Raw genomic sequence first — 26,802 nt, forward strand, 5'->3', positions numbered from 1 at the left:
TTTTCCTTTTTTTTTTGTGTGTTTTTTTTTTAGGTCTGAAAGGTTTTTATGGGTTGTGAGATGTTCCAGTGCCTGGATCAATGCTTTTTGTTTCCTGTTGGGAAGGAGTCTGTTGGTTTTTTTTTGTTTCTTTGCTTGTGTTATGTCAACTTAATTGTAAGCCAGCGTGGCAGCCCCAGGGGAAGTGGACTTATATACACAAACAGGTACAACACTGCGTGTGCATGGAGCAAATGGAACCATCCCAGGGCAGAGGAGGTCCCCGAGGAGCTGCCAAGCTGTTCAGCCATCACTGATACCAGAACGGTGATGCCCACGTGGTCCAAATGCCTCTTCTTTCTGCACACACAGAAACAGGAATGCAGGAGATAGGCTTCATGTGCAGAGCTGTGTCAGCTTATGCTCACACTGGTGTGAGGTTTAGCAAGGTTTGTGCTCTGGTGTGAGTAAAACAGAGGGAAATCTGTCTCTTGTTATCAGAGGGCAGCCTGAGCTGGGGAGGTCAGCCAGCCCACAGCAAGGGTTGGGACCAGAAGATCTTTGAGATCCCTTCCAACCCAAACCATTCTGTTATTGGATGGTTTTAAATTACACATGTGCACGTCATGTCTGTATGAAACCATCCTGGGACTTGTGGATTGAGGTGCACTGTGATTTGGATGATGACATCCTGACAGTGACCAAGTAGGCGTACCTGCATCATGATGTTTTTGCTTTGACCTGCTGTCCCCAGACACAGATTGCCCTCATAAAGGCCCATTAAAAATCACTTTGCTCTCTGGGATGCTTAACTTGCTGTGTTTTCAGTTAGCCATGCTGAACCTTGAAAAAGAGAGTGTGTGAGCTTCCAGCAGGATATCTGGAGTTCAGAAATCTCCGCAGAAGATTAAGCAAGTTAGAGAGAGAAATTAGCCCTGATCCCTTTCTGCCAGCATAGGATTATCCTGCAGCACACCGGTTTTGAAGTTTATGTCTAATCCAGTTTTACACATCCCAGGGGACTGTGCTCCTTACGGCTTCTGCAGAGCAGTTGCGTGGTGGAGCCTCTGCTTTAGAGGTACTTGAGATTCAATTTGCATTTCCATTACTGCATCCCATTTCATCCTGTGCTGTATACTTAATGTCTCTGCTTTGTAGGGTATGGCTTTTGAAGACATATGGATCGTTACTGTGCTTGTGCTGCTTTATGTGCTTACTGCACACATAGCTGGGTGATCTGAACCCCATTCTTACACATAACTTGTGTTTAGGGCTGTTGAGCATATTTGTGTACAAGAGGGGTTGTGGCAGTCAGTGTGGATCGTAGTGCATCGACACAAGTGGCGTGAAACAAGGTGAGATGAGCCAAGTGTGCAGCAGTATTGCTAGTCAGGGCAAAAAGGAGCAAATGCTGCTGCCTTCCAGCAAGGTGCAAGGCTTAAATGGTCAGTCTGGGAGTTTTCCATGCAGCGTGGTATGAGTTTGTAAAACCATAATTGTTCTTTTCTAATAAATGTGTATTTCCAGGCTGAAAAACAACTTGTCTGTGATCTTTGAAGTGCCTTTCTGCAAGCATTGTTCCTTGCACACACGGGGCAGTAGCAGAGCAGCAGAGCATTGAAGCACATGGTCTATCTCAAATATGCAGGCAGTGCATTTAAAAGAAGACAGCATGTTTTACTTGACTGGCCAAAACTTGTTTAGAGCCATGCTAGATCAGCACCCAGCTCCATCCCAAGCACATTTCAGGAGCTGTTTCTAGGACTAGAAAGTGTTGGGTAAGACAGGAATGCAAGCCTAAGCCCCCAAAGTGCATTTTATAGCTTGAAAGTTTAAATTCCAAGTTTCTGCAACTATCCATAGCGCAATGGTGAGCTGGAGAGATCCCAGAATTGGGCCTGATCCTGCCCTGTGCCTTCAGTCTCGATTCACACCCTGCAGTATTATTTCATTCTTCTCAGTGCAGATGGCAATGAAAGATAAAACCAAACAAACAAAATGTGAAAAAAAACAAGACTTGCAGCATTTCTAGAAGGAAGAGAGAGCAAGCAGAAGATGGCAAAAGATGAACACAGTGGCTGATCATAATACTGTGCATGGAGGTGGCTTTTTTCATCTTACAGTGTGCACTTGAAAACTATGTGCAATCTGAGCAGTTTTTAGCAGTGTTAAGGGTGTATTGCTGCAACCTGGGCAGCAGAGGATATTTCTGCTTTTCCAACAGAGCTGCTTGGGCACCCCTTGCTCCTGCCATTTTCTTCATGGGCAATAGTTGTGGGGAAGAACCCAAATCCACAGCGATGGCATTTTATGAGCCATCCTCTCCCAGAGTTGTTCCTTGCAGAGAGGAGGTTCAGGCTGGACGTTAAGTAATACTGATTTGGTGAAAGAGCAGTGCTGCAGTGGCACAGCTGCCCAGGGGGGTGATGGGGTCACCCAGAGGTGTTCCAGAACCGTGGGGATGTGGCACTGAGGGACATGGTGGGGTGGCTGGGGTTGGACTGAGTGATCTTAGAGGTCTTTTCTGACCTGATTGATTCTGTTAATCATGAGAACCAGCATACTTTCTAGGATTCTATGATTTAGAGAATTTGCATCACTCATACAAAAGAAGTGGGGTTGAAAGTCTCCTCTTCTGTCCCCATCTCACCACATGGCTCCTGCCACCATGGGGACACGTTCTAGAAAAGCTAAGATGTTCTCAAGGAAATCAGTGCTGGGAAGTTGTGGGGCTGTCAATGAATTCTCTCTTCCCCCTTGGAAATGAGGTTTCTGGAGGACAGTGGCAGATGCTGTTTAGCAGGACACTGTGAGCACACCCCGGTAAGTGGCTGGGCTATCTGTGTTACTTTTATTCCTCCTGGCTGTAGTTATCCTGATTCGAGGCCCAGGATTCATCCATAAGATGCTGAACATCCAGGCTGGATGTGGGCAGCCTGGTCTGGTGCTTGGCAACCCTGCACATAGCAGGGGCTTGAAACTAGATGTGGCCCTTTTCAACCCAGGCCATTCTATGATTTCATGAGCATGCTTGATTTCTTTCCTCATTTTCTATGACAGAGTCTCTCATCGTATGCAGAGCAGGGTGCACCAGCACTCCTTGTGAGCAGTTTAACTATTAGTCCTCCTGTGCCAAGGATGTGAGGTCTGTGCTCAACCTCAACTGTGTATGATTGTGTGATGTCAGAGGCACTTCAGCACAGGCTGCACAGATGGGCAGTGGTGCCCCATCCCTGCAGACAGCCAAGGCCAGGCTGGATGGGGATCTGAGCACTGATGGAGCTGTGGGTGTCCCTGTCCAGTGCAGGGAGTGGGACAGATGGCCTTCAAGGGTCCCTCCCAACTCAAACCATTCTATGATGAGAGAATAAATGCTGGTCATTGCACAAGGGCAGGCATTGTGAAAGGCTGGGTGCTGGTTCTGAGCTGCTGGTGGAACGTCAGTTCAGAGCATCATCATCCTCATGGCTAAGCTCTCTCTGGGTACTCTCTTCTCTCTGAAAGCATTGATTTGCAGCATGCCCAAACCAAATTTAAGCATGGAGCCACATAGATCTGAATTTAGCTGTGCTGGCTGGTTTCCCTAGGAGGAGGGATCAAGGGGATGAATTTGATTGCCTCAGAAAATTAGTGTTGATTTCAGTGAAGAATATTTTATTACAGTGTTTGCATTGGCATTCCCTTCATAGGATAATGGCTAAGAGTTTCCAGTGTTTCCTGTGCTTGTGTGTATTTAATGATTTAATCTATTCCTTCTGAATGCTGGTTTGGAAGAAAAAAAAAACAACAATAAACAAGGCTGGCTGCCTACTATTAATATCCCTCCATAAAATAAAATCACTAATCCCAAAGGTGGAGTTGCAAATGAAAAGGAAAAAAACAACAAACAGTCTTGGAAAGTATTAAAACCAAATTACAGGTTCTAAAATAGACACCATCCATGTTGTTTTCTTCAGCTATGGATGCCAGAGAGGCTGCAGTGCTTTGGAAAGTTGGGATGCTGTTATCTCCATCCCTGAGTATGGGTTTGGAAACTTGGGATTATTCTCATGCATTGGAAGTTGAATTAGAATCATAGAATCATAGAATCATAGAATGGGCTGGGTCGAAAAGGACCACAATAATCATCCAGTTCCAACCCCCTGCTATGTGCAGGGTCGCAACCAGCAGACCAAGCTGCCCAGAGCCACATCCAGCCTGGCCTTGAATGCCTGCAGGGATGTTTCAACCTTCTTGTGTTTAAGGCTTAAAGACTGAAGATTTCCCTCTGCTCCCTCCTCCAGCATCACTTCGGGGCTGAGACAGAGCATGGGAAGTTTTGTAGCAGCAGGAAATATCTTCAGATGGGTGAGACTTAATGAAAAAGGCTGTGTGGTGCTGAGGGTGGCTCGTAAATCAGCACTGTACCTGTTAAACCAGGCTGGCACCAGGGGAGCAAGTGTAATCACATCATGGTACTCCAGGCATGCAAGTATGGCCAGTTAAAACAGGAACAATATGCTGGAGCAAACATGACCAAGGTTGGGCTTTGTGGGGATTAGGGCATGCATCCAGGTCTGCTTGCAGAGCTTCTGGTGTGGAAGGAAGATGGATGTGCCTCCTTCTGCTGATGTCCAATAGGACAGGACTGGGAAGAGGAATGGAGCGGTCGGAGCGAAGGGGCTAAGCATCACTTAAAGGTTCTTGTGTGTTCTGTGTCAGGCCCAACCCGTGATTTATGATGTTGCTAAGCCAGCAGGGAATCCTGTCTGTGCTTTCCAGCATTGTTTCCAGGCTGCAGAGGCTTTGTTCCTTATGAGCACCTCCTCTCCAGGAGAAGCAGGGTGGTTAAGGAGCACACGTGGGGGAATCCGGATGGCAGATTGCTGTCATAGAAGGGCTCTTTCATGGCACTGTATTTACCAAAGCTGCTTGGAGGAGGTTGTTTAAACAGCAGAGATTTGAACCATGCTCTTGACATAATTTTTCTCCATCCGCAACTGAAATACCAGCCTCTTGTGCGGTATTTAGAGAATCTGCTGATCTCTGCTCTGAACTGAATGGCTCTCAGGGTTAGCTGCATGCTTTTAAGGTGCAGTTGTTCACAATCTCCAGTGTCATTTCGGGCTGCCTAGCCTGATTTCTCCAGCAGTCTATAGGGCAGGCACTGTTAGAGAAACACTGCCTTTATAGCAGCTCACGTGGGTTTTGGGATTCACTTTGTGTGAAATGGGGAAACAAAGAGCAGGACAGGGATGCTGAGATTGTGGTGCTGAGGTTGAGGCTGCTCCCCCATTGATTCTGCTGTAAGACATTTATTTTCCTTCTATTCTCTTGAGCTGGGCTCAAGGGGAATGAAAATCCAAACTGCAATAAAGCAGCGCCTTCCTTTACTGACCAAACTACTCCTGTGGTGCTGTCTCCATCCGACCGAGCTCGAGAGGTGATGGTCACTGCACAGCTGCCTTAGTGCACCCATCAGGACGGTGTGCAGGTCCCTGCTGCTGGATCTGTGCCTGTCCCTATTGCTGGCTGTGACAGGTCAGGATGAGCCCACGATCCCAGTCCTCTTGGGTTAACCAGGGTAACCTGAGGGTTTGTGTGTTGTGGAACCTGGAAGCAGATCCTGTGGGCTTGAACACTGCTGGCAGCTGAGGTGGAGTGCAGATGCTTTAGGGAGGCATTGCAAAATCATAGAATCATAGAATCATAGAATCACCAAGGTTGGAAAAGACCTAAAAGATCATCCAGTCCAACCGTTCACCTATTCCCAATAGCTCCCACTAAACCATGTCCCTCAACACAGCATCCAGCCTTTCCTTGAACACCCCCAGGGTCGGTGACTCCACCACCTCCCTGGGCATCCATTCCAGTGCCTGACCACCCTTTCTGAAAAGTAATACTTCCTAACGGTTTTATGGAGGTGAATTTTCCCTTGTTGAAACCCCAAAGTGGCACTGATGGGCTGCTTTCCCCAACATCCTCTGCGTACATCAGCCCTGCCAGCAAAAGCAGGTTGAAAACACCTTTGCATTGGACTAAAGAGATTCTTTGTATGAATAAGCACTTGAGTTAACAGCACCAAGAGCTCTAGGTAAGTTTGCAACACAAACTTACACTTCAGAAGGATGGCGGTGTGCCTTTTGCAGCCAGACGAGTCTACTCCTGCCTAATCCTTAGTGGTGTGGAGCAATTGCTTTCCAGAGACAAGTAGGTTTCGTGGCTGGAACAGCAAGGAAGCATTATGGTTATTTTGTGAACCTCTTTCAAAGTGAGTTGTGAATCCTTTTGATGTGTGAGCAGTCCCACCGTGTGATACCACGGCCACAAAAATACGCGTTTTCTTTTTAAGAGGAAAAACTCAAACCTGGGGAGCAATTCCCAGGAGGGAAGTTTAACAGCTTCAAAGTGTTTCTGCAGCACTTTTTCTTGGTGTGTGGGTAGGAAGATTTCTTTCCCCTCATAAACAAGCAAGCCCTTCTCTGTAGAGTCCCTGTGGGCTTCAAGGTAGACTTCAGACTTGGGGAACCTTCCCACCTGGGGTGCCTTCAGAACTGAGAAGCCTGGAGAGATTTCAGAACTGAGATGCCTCCAGAGCTGGGGAGGTGCTGTGAAGTCAGCAGTGCTGTGACCCTGTTTGACAGAGAAGTATCTACTTGCTTCATCTTGCTTCCTTAGTTGTGGTGGTGGCTGGGGTCTTGGTGTCCAGGGATCCCAAACGTGCCACATTCATAGTGTTGGGTGTGCCCAAGAGCCACAAAGGGTGTAAGGCAGTTTGGGAGCTGCTTGGCTTCCCTTTAAGCATGCCTTGCTTGGGGAAACTCAGATTCCTTTATTGGATGTTGGTTTATGTTAAGTCCTGGCAGTCTCCAGCTGAATTTACAAGACTGTGCCCCTATGAGAGCTTGCAGTGGAATGGGAAGAATGGGCAGATGAGGTGACTTCAGACTTCAGCAGCCTGCTGCATCTTGGCTGAGAGATTTTCGTCAGCATTGCCCAAGAGAACACACACTCCATAGTGTGTTTTCGTTCCCACCTTTGCTGAGCCATTTTGCTTTGGTTGCACGAACAACAGCTGTGCTCGATTGTTTGTTCCCATTTTCTTCTTAGGTCAAAATGTCAGTTTTCATCAAGAAAACACCATCACCAGCACCTTTGTGAGCAGGGCATCGTGTGTGCCCTGCCGCAATCCCAAGTGAGGTGCTTGTGTGGCAGAGGGTGGGCAGGTGGATGGATCAACTGGGGAAACCTGTATAGAATCACAGAATGGCCTGGGTTCAAAAGGCCCACAATGCTCATCCAGTTCCAACCCCCTGCTGTGTGCAGGTCACCAACCAGCAGCCCAGGCTGCCCAGAGCCACATCCAGCCTGGCCTTGAATGCCTGCAGGGATGGGGCATCCACAGCCTCCTTGGGCAGCCTGTTCCAGTGCCTCACCACTCTGTAGATTGGACAGAGGGGGCTGTAAGTAAATTTAGAGGTCAAATAAAGATAGAATGGGGATTGAAGATCTCCTCCAGCCATGCTGGAGCTATGTTCCTTTGCACCAACACCTACACATAGGATTCTGCTCCAGGGAAGGGACTCCCTGGCTGCATTCGGGTGTCTCTATCAGCCTGCAGAGGGGACTCAGAAGTGGGCATCTGGGATTAGATGAGCATCAGCCCCTTCATGGGCATTGCATCCGCTTGCAGTGGGGAAGCCTTGTCCACAAAGCATCTCCCATATAGAATTTAAGCAGCTCCTCTGTCTTTTCTTTTGGGGCAGTGTGCATAGAGGATGAATCTGATGCGGGTGTTTGTGCTGTGAGGTAGTGCTCAGTGCCAGCACCTCTCACATCCCCTCTCTTGCAATGATTTCACTCTCGAAGCAGCTCTGACCAGAAGGGATTTCACCCATTTCCCTCCTTCCTTGAGGCAAAACCCCCATAAAACAAATGATCTGGCAGCTGCTCCCACTGCCAAGGTCCGGCACGCTCCTTCATGGGATTTGATACAAAATAAGGGTTACCCCATAAGAGCTACACACAACATTTATCCATGCATGGAGCACACTCACAGCGAGGGTGGGATGGGAAGCAAGCAAGCCCTGAGTGGGAGTTTGTTTTTCTACCAATTCTGCATTCAGAAAGCACTGTGAGCACATAGAACGCTGAGTGACAGCACGGCCTCCGCTTTCATTCTGCACCAGGAATTGTTTCCACTAAAAACGGGCTGGTTTGCATCTTTTTAAACGATTTTTTTAAATATTAATTCTCTCTTTAACAGTGTGATGAAGCCTGGGTACGGTGTGTGATTATTGACATCTGCGTGCAGAAAGCCAGGCCAGGCACTGTGCTTTCCTACGCTGGAGGATAAATACTGCATTTTGGATAAATACTTCACTGGAGCCTGAGATCTAACTGGAATAGGCCTCAGTGATCCTTATGGGTCCCTTCCAACTTGAGATATTCCATGATTTTAAGTTGATCTGCCCAGTGAATTGCTGTGGTTTTGGGAACAAGGTCTGTTGCTGTAGATATTTGTGCTCTGGCACAGTGTGGTGGACTGGATTACTAAGTCCCATTTCCAGTTTGTAGATGCAGGGTCACATAAGATGGGATGTCATATGCTTCCCAAGCGGCTTCATCCCCCTTCAGTGCTGCCTCTTTCTGGCCTGGGTTTGGGGCAGGTGTCCACAGACCTTTTGAGTGCTGGAAGTATTCGTGTCTAGCTAGATGCATCCTACTTAAGAGCAGGAAAAGCAAGGACAAGCCTTCCTTATGGGACATACAGTGGTGTAAAGCTTTACCTCATGAGCTTCTTGGTGAGGCTGACTGGTTCCAGCGTCTCCTAGAAGAAGGTCCTCTTGGAAGATGTGGGAGCACACTGCTGTGATCTGGGCACCTGAGCATGAATGTGACCATTTGGGCAGCCAGCTGTCCTCAAACGTGGATGTCTGAATAGCTTTGAGGACCCAAGCTGAAATTCATATCATGTAGGTGATGGATAAAGCACAGAGAGCACCTTGTACAATGTGTTTTGGCTGTTGGCCTGTACGTTGATGGCATCCCCAACATCAGCAGAGCTACCTCCATGTACTTTTCCCTACCCCTACTCATTGAAGTCTTCTGCTTCCATATTCCATATTCCATCCTTGCTCAGTACTCATTGCATTGGTCTTAAACCTTCATCCTCACTTAAAATAAGCCACTTCCCATTGTAGGATGCATTATCCTTTTCTTTGGTACTGTATTTGGAATAGATGCACTCTCTGGAGCTTGCACTCCTCACTGTTACTTCCTTGTGTTCTCACAAGTATTTGTGAAAACCTCCCATTTGCTGATCCTGGCTGTGGTTTGGGCCTCTGGTTCCCTGCAGCCATTCTCCATTTCCATTCACAGAGGCTGTGTAGTTACCAAGCATGGGACAGAGATCGGGCAACAGCTTCACAGAACTGTAGAATCACAGAATGTCTTGGGTTGGAAAGGACCTCAAAGATCATCTAATTCCAGCCCCCTGCTGTGGGCTGGGTGCCCCCACCAGGTCAGGCTGCCCTGGGCCCATCTGTGGCCTTGAATACCTCCAGAGATGGGGCACCCACAGCTTCTCTGGAAGGTTCCTTGCAGCCTAAGGGAACTTGTAATCCTGCAATACTTAAAAAACCTGCAATCTTGAATTCCATCAAGTGCAGTTTTGGAAGGTGTTGCCTCTGCTGGTGAGCATACCTGTACACATGATATCAGAGGGAGGGCAGCTTGCAGAGAGCTGCTCAGCCCATCTCGAGGGCACTTCCAGCCACCATCTCTCCTGCTCTCCTGTCCTCCTTCACGTTTGTCTCGAACTGCAAATGGCAATGTCCCCAGGCTCCAATGGCCTGTGGTTGTCCCCTGACCTACACAGCATTTGAAAGTAGATCTCCAAAAGCTCTTGAAGTGCTAATTTTGTTCAGACTGCTGTGTTTCTTCGGTGAGCCTTCACATCACACAGGCTTGGGAAGAAAAGCAAGGACAGCCAGATGGTAGAGTGGCTCAAAAGCCTCTTTTGTTTGTTTCTTTTGCCCTTGGAAGGAGAGGTGAAGGTGTGAGAAAGCTCCTTGTGGCATTGGCACATGAAGTTAGGAAATTAATTGCATAACTCACCTTGCCATGCTCCCAAGTCCTACCTCCTGTATCACTGTATCCTAGCAAGGACCTGCCATTCCAGAGCATCATTCAGAAATTTTCTAGCTGTCACGATGTTTTCTGTTGGTGTACTGCAGGAGATGTTCAGGAAACATTTAGATGTTGTACTGAGGGACGTGGTTTAGTGGGAAATGTTGCTGACAGGGGGATGGTTGGACTGGATGATCTTGGAGGTCTTCTCCAACCTTGGTGATTCTGTTCTATGGTTCTACTTGCTGTCCGACAGAGGATGAATTGCAGTGACCTGAAAAATAAGGAGATTGACACTAGAAGTTTTAGGGCAAATCCTGAGGACAGGTCATTGAGGAATGGATTATCTCATTAGTTTAACCAGAGAGAAAAATTTAAGAAGACATTGCATTTTGTGGCTGCTGATAGCAATGGGGATGCAGCCTCCAGTGAAGGGACGCCTCACACATTTTAAACCTCCTGGAGAAGAGTTTTGGCTATGAGGATAATAGTGGCACAAGCAGAACGAAATGCAAGGAGGTATGGTGAGGCAAGTGAACTCCCATGGATAGAATCAATCACAGAATCACAGAATTGTAGGGGTTGGAAGGGACCTCCAGAGATCATCGTGTCCGACCCCCTGCCAAAGCAGGTTCCCTACAGCAGGTCGCACAGGTGGGCATCCAGGCAGGTCTTGAACATCTCCAGAAGCAGAGAGCATCTCATAGCAGAGAGCAAGGAAAGAAAAAGAAGAGGGTGAAGGGGGAGAAAAGGCAGTGGGATTGGAGCAGAACTGAATCCTGGAAATGCTCCAGGCTTTGGAAATCAGTAGGCTTCTGGTTCTGGATGGAACCCTGATGCAGCTTAACAAAGGCTGGAATACCAAGATATGTTAATATCTTTTCTTTGGGAGTTGTTTGCCTCTGCTGTGGGCTAGTGGGCTTTACCCACAAGCTTAAAGATAGGGATAATTAGCGTAATTCCAAAGCAAGGGAGCATGTGCAGATGATAAACCTGTCTTGTCAAACCATATTGCTCACAGGGTGGCACGTAAAGAGGGTATTTTTCGAATGCTGACCCCCCTAATCATCATGCACGATGAAATAACAGAAGGTGATGTGAGCAAGGGCTGGAAGGGGCAGAAACTTGTTGCCTTTCATGAGAGGCAATCTGAGGAAGTCCTGTTGGTTCTAAGAAGCACTCTGAGGGTCAGCAACCTTCTATACAACAGTTCTCAAAGGAAGGAGGTCAGCTTTCTGCCTAACGTAAGGCATCTTAAACATTCTGCTGGTGCCTTCTCACTATATATGCAGACATGCAGTCCCCTGTGTGGGATCTGGAATTCCCTCTTTGTTTCACAGAGGAAGGCAGCACAGTTTCTGCAGAAAGGTGTACAACTCAGAGGTGCTCCTCCACCCTGGTCTGAAGGAGGACATCAGCAGCATCCTGGCAGCACAGTGGGCTGCTAAAAGCTACTGGGACAGCCCCAAATCCTGTGTTTGAGCCTTTCACCATGATGGCAGGAATAGTTTTCTTCTTTGTAAACGTCAGTGGGATGAGAAAGGGGAGCAAGGGCTTTGTGATATAGAAACAGGTGCCTGCAAAGAGCCTTCATCAAGGAAGAGGAGTGCTGCAGGATCCTGCTGCTCAGCAGAACCTGGCTTCCACCGAGGTCTTTGGACACCATCCAGGATGTGTTGGAATCCATTGCGGCATCCAGCAGACAGTATATTATCTCCTTACTGGCTACATCAATGCTAGCACTGTTATCCTTGGCACAGCACCGTGTTTCATATGGGACATGGACCCACAGCCTCGTGTGCATGTACCTTCTCTATTGTGGATGCCAAGGTCGTTGAATTGCACAGACATGCATCAGAGGCTGTAGCAAGGTCTTTGCCTGTAGTTTGCTCCTGGTGCTGCAACCATCTTTACTCATGGACAGCAGGAAGCGTCAAAAAGTAGAAAAACAGAATTCATGCAGAGAAGAATCCAGATTGGGAGAGGCAGGATTGGTGGTGGCTGCCTAATTCGTCATGTGTTATATCATGCCCCTACCATGTCCTGGCAGGGGGAGCCACAGTTTGGGAACGTGAAAATGGGCAGCGAATTGATCTGTGCCCAGATTATCCTATAGCAATTCAGCATTGGCCATGACCAGCCATCAGACAGGAGATTTTAAGGCTCTTCTGGGCTGACTCCTCGTCATAACTGAGTCTTCATTAGGTCTGGGAGATGCTGCTGAAAAATTAATACTGCACTTACAGGTTTTAGTTAAGGAGTCTGCTGTGGGCAGTGACTGAACGTCCCTGCTGACGGGGCCTGAAAACCTGGAGAGCTAAGTGTTGGTTGCTGTTTATTCCTCTTTAGTTAGCATCTATATTTAATGCTTTATCTCTTTCAATGGCTTTGCAAATGTGAATGAATTAATTGCAAAGTTACTGCAGTGCACGGAATGAGTAGAGCCCTGCTGATAAGTCAGGGTTGGGTGTTCGTGTGACTGTTGAGAGGTCTGTCCCAGTGTTCGTGTTTGCTTTCTTCCTTCAAGCCTGATTGCTGCTTTCAGATGCACTTCGCTGCTGGGGGAAACCCAGGATTCAGCAAAACTCTGTTGTGAAGCATTTTTCTTAGAGAGGAAAAGCAGAACCTCTGTGCTCTAGAAATGCAGATACGCTGATGCATGAAATTTCCTGATTTAAAATGAGTTAACTTGTCCTTTTTTCTTTCTCTTTCTCTTTTTTGAAGAGTGATCAGACAGCATTAAGAATATACCTGACTGGGGATGTATCTCTAATTAATTGCATTGCAGCAAATGAGACCATTCCGAAAAATCCTCCGTGCACATTTTAGACCTTAATCAAGTGGTAACCTTATTTGACAGTGCATTGCAGTGAGCTAGGTAATTTCACTCTGTTGGAAGTGACTTATTCCATAGCACTGGTTAATGAATTAGGAGTTGCAGATTGTTCAGTTATCACGGGTGCTATGAGGTGTGTTTCTCTTTTACAGATGTGTCTTGCTGGAAGGCAGAAGCACAGGATGTGAGGTACTGGAAAGAGTGGTGATGCCCTGGCACTGCTGCCAGAGCTGTGGGTGCCCCATCTCTGAAATGCCCAAGGCCATGGATGGGCCCTGGGCAGCCTGAGCTGGTGGGGGCACCAGCCCACAGCAGGGGTTGGGACTGGATGGGCTTTAAGGTCCCATTCTATGATTGATTCTGTGATTGATTCTATGAGCTCCAGTCTTGTGAGTGTCTTCCTCTGTTGGGTAACTTGTTCTTGCCTACCGTACCCATCCAAAGTCTTCCTGTAATATTGGTGAGACTGTGGTAGAGCAGGGAATAAATGCATGGGATAATTATTTTGCTTCCATTGGGTTAGGCTGAACTTACGGCTAGGAACATTCTTCCATCATACAAGAAATAATGGGAGCTGTGCTTCCTTTTATTGCCATAGTGGGCTTCAGTTTGCAACCTGTTTCTGCACTGGTCACCAGAGGATGATTTTGTGAAGACAAATAGAGATTACCAGGCCATATCAATTTTGCCTCTCTGAATGGACATTTCTTGCTTTCCCTAGTGACTTTGGTGGGGAGCCTTACAGCATCTCCTCACGGGCTCCTTGGAGATGTAGGGCTGAGCTCTCCCTAGCTTTGCCCAGAGCTCCTCCTAGCTTTGCATCTCCATATGTTGTCCATACTCACTCCAGGATGGGTTGAACTCAGCAATGTATAAATTAGCATTGACAGTGTCACCTTCAATATTACTTAATTGCAGGAAGAGTTTCAAAGTCCTCAGTCTCCCCTTGTACTTTCTTTCACTTCTTTAGCATTGCACTCAGTGATCCTTGTAAGTCCCTTCCATCTCAGGATATTCTGTCATTCTGTGTTTCTGTGATGTGGTTTCTCTGCTGCCTTAAAATCGTATGTAACAGCAGGAGTAGGAGGGAGATGCACAGTAGAAGAAATGATCCAAAACAAGAGTAGTCCCAGTGAGAGGAGAAAAAAAGATGACCTAAATCCCAGTAACTATCAGGGGTGAGGATTAAGTGTTTGGGAAGGGATATTTGCTCATGGTTGGGTGTATTTTGCCAAGATGGGGAAGCATTTCTCCATGCGGACTGTTGGTTATCTCATATCCCATGGCTTTGCTTTTGCCTAGCTGAAAGGCTCTACCAGTTTCCCCTGCAAGCATTTCACACTCAACATACTCACTTTACATGATGTTTCTGCATAGCCATAGGTTCAATAAACTGCTGGTCCTACTCACTCATGATGTAGGTGGGCATGTCTACATCTGCCTCTTTGCCAAGAGAGGAGCCACCAGGCTGCCTAACCTGGGTGTGCTGTTCATGCCCCACGTCCCAGCTGTGACCTCTGAGCCAAGCAGAAACAAATCCCTGGACCCATTCTTCCTCCTGCTTCATCTTGGAATCAATCATAGAACCATTAAGGTTGGAAAGACCATTAAGATCATTTAGACCAACCGCCTTCTTACCTTTCATCCTGGCAGCAGGAATTCCTCTCCAGCTCTGCCCATTTTGCTGTGTAGGGACCACAGCCCTTTGCTGAGTGTTTCCTGCTCTGAGCCTCGCGATACTCCTTTCCTGGTCCCTGCTGTCCCCATCCAAGATGCCATTAGCCTCCAGGAGGAGATCACAGAATCACAGAATGGTAGAATGGCCCGGGTTGAAAAGGACCACAATGATCATCTAGTTTCAACCCCCTGCTACGTGCAGGGTCGCCAACCACCAGACCAGGCTGCCCAGCAGAGATGCCGAAGGCTTCCCAGCCTCCTGGGAGCACTGGGTCCATCCCCAGCACTGAGATTGCATTGACATGGCCTCACAGAGTCCTGAGAGATGCAGTGCTGGAGGGGAGCGTGGCCGGCACGCATCAGCTGTTCCGCAGCCGTGCTTGATCCGGCATCAGGCTGGGCTAATCCCCTGTGCCTTTAAACGTGATGCACATCAAAGCCAAACAGTGTGGAGGAATTCCCCCTTCCCTCTCCCTCCTCCCCGCCCTCCCTTCCTCCTTTTTCGTTTAAAATTTTAGGAACTGGAGAGTGGATTGCAGCTGACACAGATTTGTAGTCGTCTCCATGGTGACAAAGCCGGGCTCCTTGTATGTGGAGCGTGTTCATTGTTAAGTTTCTAATTTCAGCGAGGTCGCTGGATGGCTTTTCTCCTTTTTTTTTTTTTTCCCTGCAGCTCCCAGATACCCAGGAGAGCCATGAGTGCCGCGGGTGCCCCTGCCTCCCCCTGCTTTCCCCTGCCTCACCAGCCACGCTCCCTCGCTGCTTCCCTGCCATCCTCGGAGCAAACGCACTGGGAACTGACCTCCAGTTTTTGCAGCCTCGCTGCTTTTCCCCATCTGCCCGTTCTGCTCGGTATTCGGCTCACGTCTGCTCAGCAATTCCCACCACTCCCTGCATCTCCTCGGTGCTTCCTGAAGTCTCCTGTCCGTTCCATGCCGCCTCTCGCTGCTGCCAGTGGGATGCTGTGCAAAGGTGCAACAGGCTCTGCCGGCTGCTCACACCATAAACAACCCCCCTATACACCCAGCCTGGCAAATTCTGGCCAAGGCATGCAGCACAGCACACATCATGCATTGGGCAGAAGTGAGGTGCACTCTGGTTTCATGGGCTTTGTAGCAGCACTGGTGTTGCACATGTTTTTGACCATTCAGTTTGACCTTCCTTGCGCATCTTGAGTGAACAACAGCCTGCATGCAGACTTTAAAAAGCTGTGTTTTAAATTAGGTGGAATTGGATGTTCCTGAATTGCCCCCTCAAGTCGTACTCTGAAGGGTGGCAGGGAGAGAGATGCTTTCTCTTCTGCTGTTGTTGGACTCTGAAGGAGTTGAACTCAGCGACTCTTAGAGGCTCCTTCCAGCTCATAGAATCATAGAATCACAAGGTTGGAAAGGACCAACAAGGCCATCTAGTCCAGCCAACCTCCTATCACCGTTACTACCCACCAAGCTACTAAACCATGTCTCGTAGCTCAAGATATTCTATAACTTCATGAGTCTATGAAATGCTGCATCTCCAAGGGTACTTAAAAGCAGGCAGGATGGTTGTGCAAGGCTTTGCTGGATGGGTGGAGGCAACCTGCTACAGTTTCTCTGTGCTGTGTACTGGGGATGGTCACTGCCTAGGAATTCTCTGGGTCAGTGGGAGTTTCAAGCAAAACCATGCCACAAATTTCAGTAACTCTTGGTGATGTGGATCACTGGTTTCCCAAAAGTGAAGCTTGTACCTTGGCTCATGTTTAGTTTGCAGTAGGGGTGCTTATGTGGTCAAGAGGAACTTGGGATAGACGGTGGCTGAGTGGCACGTTGGCATGCTGGCCATGATTTGCCCAATGTGTCCCTGCTGCATCTATCATAGGATCATAGAATCAAAGAATCATAGAATGGCTTGGGTTGAAAGGGACCTGTAAGATCATCTAGTTCCACAAACAGGGTTGCCAACCATTAGACCAGGTTTCCCAGAGCCCCATCTAGCCTGACCTTGGACACCTCTAGGTCATTTGTGATCAGGAAGCAGATGTGTCAACCTGTGCTCTAAAGAGTCAGAGTCAGGGTGTTCTTGTAGCATTGATTTGAGGCATCCTGTTGTAGCTCCAGAAAAAAACTCAAAACAGACTGGTCATTTGATATGGAAGAGGTGATGAGCCTTCCTCTGAACACTGCCTTCTTCATCACTTGATATTTGTCCAGCACAAAACCCTCCTTCTTCATAGCAAAACGAAAACCCTTGTTTGACCCATGGGACAACAAGTCTGCTACAACCTGCAAAGCAGATTGTTCCAAAGAAGCACCATCTCACCTCTTGGTGCCCTTTGTTCCCAGCATAAGACCCTTCCATTGAGTAGTTGATAGGTTTAACTTCATCCTGGTTTCATGAGTGCTTTGCTACGCATCTGTGTTTGAATACCTTGAAAGACTGAAGAATAGTGGCCAATATCACTCTGCTTTAAGCCCACAAAACCGAACATGCTGTTTTTGCAGCAACAGCCAGAATGTTGGTGTCCTTTTTGGGGTTGCATGGTGGCAAAGGGGAAGATGAGATGGTACATTTCAACTGCTGTGTCCGTGTGCTGCCTTTAAATGCCCTGCATCATCTGGTCAGTCAGTAGCCTGGCTGAAAACCCCATGGGTGTGCTAATTGAATCAAACCCCTTCGTAGAAAGCATTGGGCTGTTAAGGTCAAGCGCAATGAAACACGCAGCCATAATTGAGGTATTCGTTCATTCATGTGCATGCTGGAAGAAAGGCTTGTCTGATTGATGTACCTACTGATGCGCTCCTTGAGGAAGGATTTGCCTGACATTTCAGACCCAACTGAGTTGGTTGGGAAGGTCTTCATGCTTCCCATGCACAAAAATGAGATTGTATTTCTGTGCCGTTCCCTCTCCTCTGGTTGAAAGGCATCTTATTCCTGCTATTGGTTGTTCTTGAAAACCAAATGTGAGCTTTCTCTCACTATGTGACATTAAGGCACAAGGCAGTGCCACCTCCAGCAGCACCCCACTTCAGTTCCTTACTTTAGCACTGTAGGAAAGGGTGGGTTTGGAGTTGGACAGACTGCACTGATCCTCTCTGATTCACCCAAGAAAGCAATTTATCCATCTATTTTCAGTACGTGGCCATTTTCCTGTGATTCTTGGACTTTTGAAATGGACCGAGAGCAGTTCCTTGGGTTTTTCTTAGTGGACAGAATGGGACAGTTGACCACAAGAGAGGCAAGAAGGCCCCCTGCCATTCTTGCAGTTTTACAGGAGATGAGAGACTTTAGGTGGATCAACCTGTGCAGGAACAGTTACGTATTCTAGCATATTGTGGTTCTTTGGGTGAGAAAGCATCATGTTTCTGAGGTGTGTGAGTGAGTCCAGGAGAGGGAAATAAATGGACTGCAGCCTTGGGGTCTCCCCTGTGAGGGAAAGGAAGAGACCCTCAGAAGTGGGGATTGGAATGGATGCCCAGGGAGGTGGTGGAGTCACCGACCCTGGGGGTGTTCAAGGAGAGGCTGGATGTTGTGTTGAGGGGCATGGTTTAGTGGGAGCTATTGGGAATAGGTGAACGGTTGGACTGGATGAGCTTTTAGGTCTTTTCCAACCTTGGTGATTCTATGATTCTAAGTGCAGAAAACCTAGCAAGGTGGAAAGGGCTCCTTCTGCTCCTGGAGAGTGAAGAGAGTTTGCTCAACCACCACGAGAAAAGCCAGAACTCAGCGGGAACCTGGCCACTGAATCCTGCCTAAGGCATGAGTGGGGTCATCACCTCTGTCAGCAAACATGTGGGAGGGGAGGCAGTAAAACTACGGCAGTGATCAGCCATCCAGCACCGCTCGTTGGCCGTGTGATTCCCTGCCATCTCCGTGCTCCTTCATGGCGCCGTGCTGGTGAGGAGAAGTGCCAGGCTGGGGTGCTTCTGGGATGGGGTGCAGTGTGAATTCAAGCTCTGTCAGCATGCAGGATTGAGAGGTGGTTATGGGGGATGGGTTGAGATCATGGCAGGGATCTCAGAAGGCTTGAGGTGAGATCCTTCCCTACTCGCAGGACTCAGATGTGAAGCCACCCGAGTGGTGAGAGGCTGTTTTACATCTGTTATTGTTTTGCTTTTGTTTTTGCAATGCAGCTGGAACTGAGATTGGATAAAAGCCGGCTTTCCACCAGCAGAAAGCCGGAGATCTTGTCCACTTACTGCCAGAGTTTGTCCTTTTCCCAGCACTCATAGGTTACAAAAAGGTCGTACTGTAAGGACAAATCCAGTCTCCAGTCTTAGAGGAGGACTGTTATTACTCTGAAGTGAAAACAATAAAATCAAATAATGCCAGGCTTTGCCTTAGTCCCTTCTGCACAGAGAGCTCTGTAGGCTTTGCTCCCTCCTTAGGAAGGAAATTACAGTCTAGGGGTTAGCTCTTCTGCCTCAGTCATTTTTCAGAGTTGATTTTGGCTTTGCTGTGGAAGATCTGCTCACATTTTTTTGTTTGCTTGCTGACATTTTAATGAAAATATTTTATTTCATGCCTATAGTACTTACAAAAATAATTGGGAGGGAAGGTAAGGGGATAGCTTTTCATCAAATATCTCATTTTCCTAAAGATCCTTGCTCAAAAATATATATATTTTTCTGAGAAATTTCATGATCTTGAGGAGCTAAGAGTGAACACAACTGCTTCATCAGGAGAATGGAGAGAAGTGGAAACATAGAGGCTTTGTACAAGTTCAGTGCCCCCCAAAACAAAGAGCTCCAACTCTACTCCTCTGTGGTACCTGAATGTTCCCCATCCCAGGAGACCTCTTGAGGCCAGGCACTGCCCACAGAGCCTGCTGATGCTCTTTGGCATCCTCTTGCATGTGTTGGCACTACCACCATGATGTGCTGCAAAATGCACTCATCTTACAAGCTGAAAAGGATGTGCTGGCTAGAGAGGGGGATCCAAGCACAAAGGTTTGATCTGTCACACATTCAGATGGACAAAGTGATTTCTGTTAGCCCTGCGAACAGAATATTGGCCTCCAGATCTGGTTTCAGCACTGCCACGATGTGGAAGTGAATCATAGACTCAGAGAATGGCCTGGGTTGAAAAGGACCACAAAGATCATCTGGTTCCAACCCCCTGCTGTGTACAGGGTCACCAACCAGCAGACCAGGCTGCCCAGAGCCACATCCAGCCTGGGCTTGAGCACTGATCCTGTGATAGCAGAAGACAGGACAGGGTGAGGGGGGTTGTCTGTATCACCCTAAATTCGTCAGGGAGAGGGATAGTGGGAGGGTTGTAAGGAACCAGCTGGAAGCACCCCATCTCCCTATGGGTTTGGAGCACCAGTAAGGAGTGCTCTAAGCCTGGTGGCTGGGGTCTCTCCCTTTTTTTGGACACTGTAAGGAGACCTAGGAGTGGCTGAGATCCTACACTGCACAGACACCAACCTGGCTGAAACCACACTGGCGCAGCTACCACCTCCAAGCAGCTGAGAGGGGAGGGACTAATTAACCTGCCTTATTAGCAGCACGCTCATAAATCTGCTAGCATCCCCAAAGGTTTGCAGAATTAATCACACTTGGAGTGACAATGACCAAAGAGTAAACAGAAGGAAAGAGCTGTCCCACACATCATCTTGATGTTCCCCTTCACATGGAGTGGGGTTACAATAGTCCCAAATACCTTTATCCTGGTATTGAAGGTGCTGCCCATCCTTACAAGGCAGTTGCTGCTCTGAAGGAATACTGCAGCCCAACAGAGGAATCATTTTGCATCTTTTCTAGCTTATTGCTTGCAAGAAGAACGTGGCAACAGCCTCAAACTGTGGGCTTTGGCAGAACAAAGCTCATGCAGGGTCAGTGTGTGAAAGTGGAGATAGGCTGTCCTGAGATGTTCTGCTCTCAACGTGTGCACCAGGTCTGCACTGAGAGAGGTCCAGCACCTGATTTGGCTATGCCTGCATGCACTGGAGATTTTCAGCATTGCTGCTCGTAATTAAGCTAAAGCAATGCTGCAATGGTAATATTGCAATACAAGTGTTCCCAGCTCTGTTAAGCATCCTTTGAAACCACAGCCAGTGAGGTGCTGGTACTGGTGGCTGCAATTTGATTTGGGAGGAGGATGCTGTGCGAGGAAATCCAACCCTTTCCAACCTGAGGATCAGATCAAACACTCTACTTTCCATTCTGCTAAATGCACTAAGTGCTAATTTTGTATTTTATTTTTTTTTTTCCTCTGCTCCGTGCACTTAAAATAGTTTGCCTCCTCTGGCTATCCTTGGGAACTCTTCAAGGAGGTTAAAAATACAAACGTGAAAGCTGTAATAATAAATGTCCCCTCAGGATTGATTCGAAGCCTTTCAGATGTGTTGCAGAGCCAAGGCAGAAAGACCACAGAACTAAAGCTGTAGCGTGCACACAGCTAAAGCTCTCATTGCAGAACCAGAGGATGTGAATAACGAGTTGCATGATGAAGCGTGCCGAATAATGCTTTATTTCCTAGGAGCTGTTCTGCTTCTGGCCTTGCGCATGCCTGCGCACACGTGTGTGCAGTTATTCAGAAGAAGGGAGGGCAGTGAGCTCTAGGCAGATAACATTGGCCTAGGGCAATGGGCACTAACCCTGACTGTTCCAGTCACACCCGGGGGTTGGCAAGAGCCATGGTGCTCATGCACTGCACAGAGCCAAACCCTGTGGTTGAGAGCCCTATGCCTGTGTCTTCTCGCTAACAAACCAAACAGGGCAGGAGCACGATGCTCCATGCTGGCCCACGGTCACCCACAGCACACCACTATTCCATCATCACAGCCCAACGCACGGTTTTGGCCTAGGCCAACTCCATTTCTCTCAGACGGTATGTGGGCATGCTTCAGGGTTTAGCGTGGATGCCTTGAGGTGGGCACAGAGCCACCCTGTTTGGGAGGATGGGCAAGGTTTGCCGTACGGATGTGAGCTGTGCCGTGCTGCTTGCCCTCAGAGAAGTGGCAGTGACCCATTTGATTTCCCAGCATGGACGTGGGCTGCGTGTCCTGCAGGTGCTGCGTTTGTGCATTGCATCATCAGGCTGTGAAAGCTAAGCTGCTCTTCGCCACGTTTCCAACTTTGCCTTGAATGCCTGCAGGGATGGGGCATCCACAGCCTCCTTGGGCAACCTGTTCCAGTGCCTCACCACCCTCTGAGTGAAAAACTTCCTCCTCAGATCCAACCTAAACCTCTCCTGTCTCAGTTTAAAACCATTCCCCCAATATTCAGCATTGTGATTGCTGCATGACTTCAGAGTCAGAGCGGGAATTCCACATTCCCACCAAGGTGACATGGCCATACGAATGCTGCAGGTAGCCTGGCTCACACCTGGTGTGTTGCAGACCCCACAGCTCCTAAATGACCCCATCTTCCAGCCTTTCCAGCTTTATTTGTCAACCAAAATTGCTCATTTAAATGGGGGACTGTTCCCCAGTGCTGGTCACAGGGGGCCCTTCTGAACGTGCTTGGTGTTCATTTGCATAAGGTAGATGAACAGCCCTGCTGAATTAATAAAGAGCAGAGCTTTGCAGCTCCAAGTGGCATTGATGCTAATGCAAAATGGCATAAAGTGGAGTGGGAAGAGAGCACCGTCTTTGCAGAGAAGCTTCACCTGGTGGGAGCAGAGGCAGGAAGTGACCTTGAAGAAAACTCAGCTCAAATACCTCTATCTGTGAGCAACTCGCAGTGACTGCACTGGTCTTTGGTATCGGTGTTGGCAGTGCGTTCAGATTGGGCACTGTGATGGAGTGGAAGATGCTGCCCATTCTCCAAGCTTCAGGCCCATTAGCATCAGCCTCACGGGCCTCACCTCTTGCCCACCCCACCGTGGGCAGCTCCACGTGCCAGATTATGGGGATCACTGATGCAGGGGACATTTTCTTCTTCTGTCCACTCATCGAAGGAGCATTGCCTATTCCCTGTCTCCCCATCAATCCTAAACTGCTCCTAGCCAGACACTCATTGCTCGAAGCTGTGTTTGATTTAACCAGAGGCAAGTTACCACTGCACTCATCAGTCAGTGCTTGACACCATCAAGGCCTGAGAGATAAAGGAGCGAATTAAAAGGGAAAGGAATAAAAGAGAGAGAAAAAGAGAAAAAAAAAAAAGTCGTATCCCCTAAGATCTGATTTCATGTTTTCTCTTTGGAGTGAGCATCAGCAGCTGATTGGCAGCGTCTGCTCTTCTCACTCCCTTTTAAAGGCCCATTCACTGATAGCTGACACCAAAAACATCTTTTCCCTGTGTCAGAAGCATTTCCAACACAGCAAACACATGGCTTCTTGCTTCATGAGGCGGTTGCTGGAGACCTAACTTTGATTGCTGACGGGCACAATCTGAGACATGGCTTTGCCAGAGGTGCACAGCCCCTTCTTTTCAAAGCAGAGGCAGCCTCAGCTCTGTGTGCAAACCGTGGTTTCCCCAGATGCAGCTACATCCTCCTGCACCTGTTTGCCATGTGGTGATGCAGATGGAAGTAAGGATCAGACTTTAAAAGTCTGTTGGCACCATTGGGCATTTATGAGTGATGACCTGACTGTTTAGGGGTCAGGGTGCTTCGTTATCCCTGCTGTGATCAAAAACACCTCGGGAAGGTTGTTGGGGACTTTTTGTTTCATGTTTTGATATAAAAATGGATATGAGATTCCAGACAATGCCATCTGACATTCAGGCTCCTCTGGCCCTTCCACTGAGGGCTGCATTTGGCTCTGCTGCACCTCTGGGGCCACGAAGCAAAACATGAATTATGGAATCATAGAATGGTTTGATTGGGAATGGACCCTTCAAGGCCATCTGTCCCACTCCCTGCACTGAACAGGGACACCCACAGCTCCATCAGTGCTCACAGCCCCATCCAGCCTGACCTTGGTTGTCTGCAGGGATGGGGCATCCACCTCACCTCTGTGCAACCTGTGCCAGTGCTTGTGCACAGTGTTGCAGTATTTGTCCACATGTAGGCTGGTAAGTGTCATTCATAGTATCTGAACATCCTGGCAGGGGCTGCTGTGCAGGCTGGAGCAGCAGCTAGAGGCCAGGTGGGGCAACCTGGGTTACCAACCCCTCTTCCTTCACTATGGTGAGGGCTTGGGCACACAAATAACATAGAGATAACTACAACATGAATGTAGATTTCTGGATCCACACCCAACCCCTGACTCTGGGGACTGATTCAGTTCACCGGAAAGGATGCAGTGCACTTTGAGATGGCCCGGGGTTCTCACCTGGCCACAAGGTGTTGCTTCAGAAGGTTATAGCACATGTGAGCATCAGGAATCCTCCAGAACATCTCCTGCATCCGGAGACAGCTGCTGACAAGAAAGCAAACTTCTAATGGGAACTCTGCAGAGTAGAGCAATGTGCATTTCTTTGGCAATGCTTGGGAAGGCATCCTGAAACGAGGCTGGATTTTCTGCATGATGTGCCCCTGCCTGCAACCATGTGAGACCCAGCATGGGGCTGAGCAGCCATCAGACAGCCCAGCCCTGAAGCCACCAGCAGTTATACAGTGTTATACAGCACCATCAGATCTTCTCTAGGCATATAAGCAGAGTAGAACAGGACCTGATTTGTTGGGCTCCTAATGCTGAGCATTCTCAGGCTCTGGGCTTCAGAAGTCTTTCTTGCACTTGCTTGGAATTCAGTCAAGGCTGCCAGGCTGATAGCATCAGGCATCAGCCCATATCTTGTGGCAGCAATCACAAAACATCACGAAGATATTAATTTAATAATAGTTCATATGAGCTGTTTGGGTTTCTGTCTCCAAGATAAAGCACTTGGACGATACAGATCCTGCTTCTGAGGGATTCTGAGTTCTCAGAGTTGTAAAGTAATATGTAAGCAAGCAAGAACTTTGTATTTTTGAAGAAATAATGCAATCTCATGACCCAACCACAAGCGTCTCTGTGACAGCAGAGCATTCCTACGCATGGTCTTTGGTAGAGCTGGAGCTGAGTGTTTATTCATCAATTCCTCCAGCCATAGCAGCTGGCTCCGGGCTGGGCACTCTTGGCAGCTCCTCGTGGCCACTGCTTTTTCTATCCCAGTATCTCCTTGTTAGAACAGCATTTGGGTTTATTCCTCCTACCACGCCTTGCACAAAGTGCCAGCCCACTACCTAATAAACTCAGCACGCTGCTGCCAATCCTCTGATACTCCAGAAGCAAGCGCCTCTGTTTCTACTAACACAGGCAACTTGATTTGTAAACAGACACTTAAGTGGGTGTTTTTAGCAGTATAGCAGATGGTCAATACATCTGCCTTGTCTCCCTCCTCTGCATTCAACTCCCCTCCTCTACAATTACAGTTTCTTACCGGTTTTCTCCGTAACGTGCGTTTATTTGGGGAAAAAAAAAAAAAAAAAAAAAGCAAGAAAAAAAAAAAAAGGAAAAAAGCAAAGCGTTACAAGAGAGGGGAAAATTGCTCAGTGAATTTCAAGAGGAAAAAAAAATAAATTGGATGGCAACCTCAAACGTTACCTTAAAAGCACCGTGAGAGCAACCCACACAGCCTCGCTTCTTTGCTTGACTTTCCCCGCTTGAGTAACCTCTGGATCTCAATGGGGCTGCTTGTGTGGGTAGAGCACAACGCAGGGACCGGCGCCTCTCACGCACAGCAGTTCGTGACTAATGCTACAATACGCGTCGAAAGCATTCATTTTCCTCTCTGCTTGATGTCGTTAGTCACCGGTATTTAGGCAGGTGCTTCCCTGATTTCTGCATCCAGGCGTGGAAATGAGGTGAGGGAATGATGTGGATCATCCTCCAGAGGGGTTGGTCCAGTGGAGCCGGGCTTTTGGTGGGTGTTTCTCTTTTGCTGTTGTCTGTCTGTCTTGTGCTAGACAGCGGAAGGTGACCGAAATGGAGCTATTGGATTAGGGCTGTCTGGAAAGGATGAGCAGGGAAGAGGTGGAGTCATTGTCCCTGGTGGGAGACAAAAAAACATGTAGATATGGCACTGAGGGATGTGGTTTAGTTGCCAGTATTGGCTATACATGAATGGTCGGTCCAGGTGATCTTAGAGGTCTTTTCCAACCTTGGTGATTCTATGATTCTGTGGCTGCCAGTGGGGTAAGAAGAGCACGGCTCACACGCTGATATCTACATATCCCATAACACAGAGATCCGAGGCTGAGCATGGTGAGGTGTTGGAGCCCCCTGAACACAGCGCGTGGCTCCTGTCCATCACTTGGCCTTGTTTCACTCACAATTTTTGGGAGTGAGCGTAGGACACGGTTTTGTTGATACGCATGAGGTGTGATACCATCGGTGCCAAGTGTTCTACGTCCAGGAATCGATGTAAAATCTGGAGATATGAAGGATGATTGCAGCGTTAATTGTGGTTCCTTTTACATGCCATGTAACTCTTGTTTGCTGGCCAAAGCCTTGTTGCATAAGGGTGGCCGTGGCTCATGCTGCCTGCCCGTGCCTCTGGCCTCCATCCACGGCTAGCAGAGGGCCCTGTGCAATAGCCAGAGCTTGTGCTTCTGTTCCCTGGCCCCGAGCCCAGCCGATTTCCCTCCCCGGCCCTCCTTTCCATGAATGAAGTGAAGGGATTTGGCTGTGTGCCCGAACCCTCTGGGCTTTTATCAATGGGATCAACAGTTTTTCAGCGCCTTGTTGATGAGTCATAGCGAGATCCCGTTGCTGTTTGTTAATACCTCGTGGTGCAGGTCAGCCCACCTGGCTGTGATTTTCCTGGCATGGAAGGGCTTTTGGGTTTGCATGGAGCTCCATGCACAGCCCCTTTGGTTGTGTACATGTGTGTACACACAGCCTTCCAGCCCCTTGCACTCAGGCATGCAAACAGACTGTTCACACTTGAGCACCAACCTGGCCATGTGTGTGCTCACACCACTGCATGAGCACACGGTGCACACACTTGCAAAAAAAAAAGCTTGCATGTAGCCAGACGTGTAGTCATGCACACTAAGATGCATGCATACACACACTTGCATGCTCAAGCTTACCGTGAGCACAAGCATGTGAGCACACACACCAACACAGGTGCGTGCTTGAACACGCATAGATAAGGTGATACCCTGTGTGTCTCCTCTTCCCAAGGGGAGCCATGCAGGACTTTAGTCTCTTTTTGAAGGAGATGGTCCAAAAAGTAGATATGCACAACGCTGCAGCCTTTGTTGACTTTTCCATCTTGTTCTTGTGGTCACAAGCACAGCAGAGCAGGACAAGGTCACTACTACTAGAGATGAGAGCCAGGTAGAATCAC

General features: G+C 48.2%; 1 protein-coding gene and 1 long non-coding RNA gene across 3 annotated transcripts in view; both read left to right on the forward strand.

The window, feature by feature from the left end:
- The window catches only part of LOC122167839, a 46,020-nt gene extending 44,494 nt beyond the window's left edge, over window positions 1-1,526 (forward strand). For both annotated transcript variants that reach the window (XR_006171100.1, XR_006171099.1), the window contains exon 3: window positions 34-1,526. This is a non-coding gene — a long non-coding RNA (uncharacterized LOC122167839). The remainder of the gene's footprint in view (window positions 1-33) is intronic.
- Window positions 1-26,802, forward strand: part of XKR6 (XK related 6) — a 219,863-nt gene that overhangs the window by 118,399 nt on the left and 74,662 nt on the right. The gene's annotated exons all lie outside the window — the stretch shown is intronic.

Source organism: Centrocercus urophasianus, unplaced genomic scaffold (genome assembly GCF_019232065.1).
Source record: "Centrocercus urophasianus isolate 14NV4802_14NV808 unplaced genomic scaffold, USGS_Curo_1.0 seq_39, whole genome shotgun sequence".
Taxonomy (NCBI): Eukaryota; Metazoa; Chordata; class Aves; order Galliformes; family Phasianidae; genus Centrocercus; species Centrocercus urophasianus.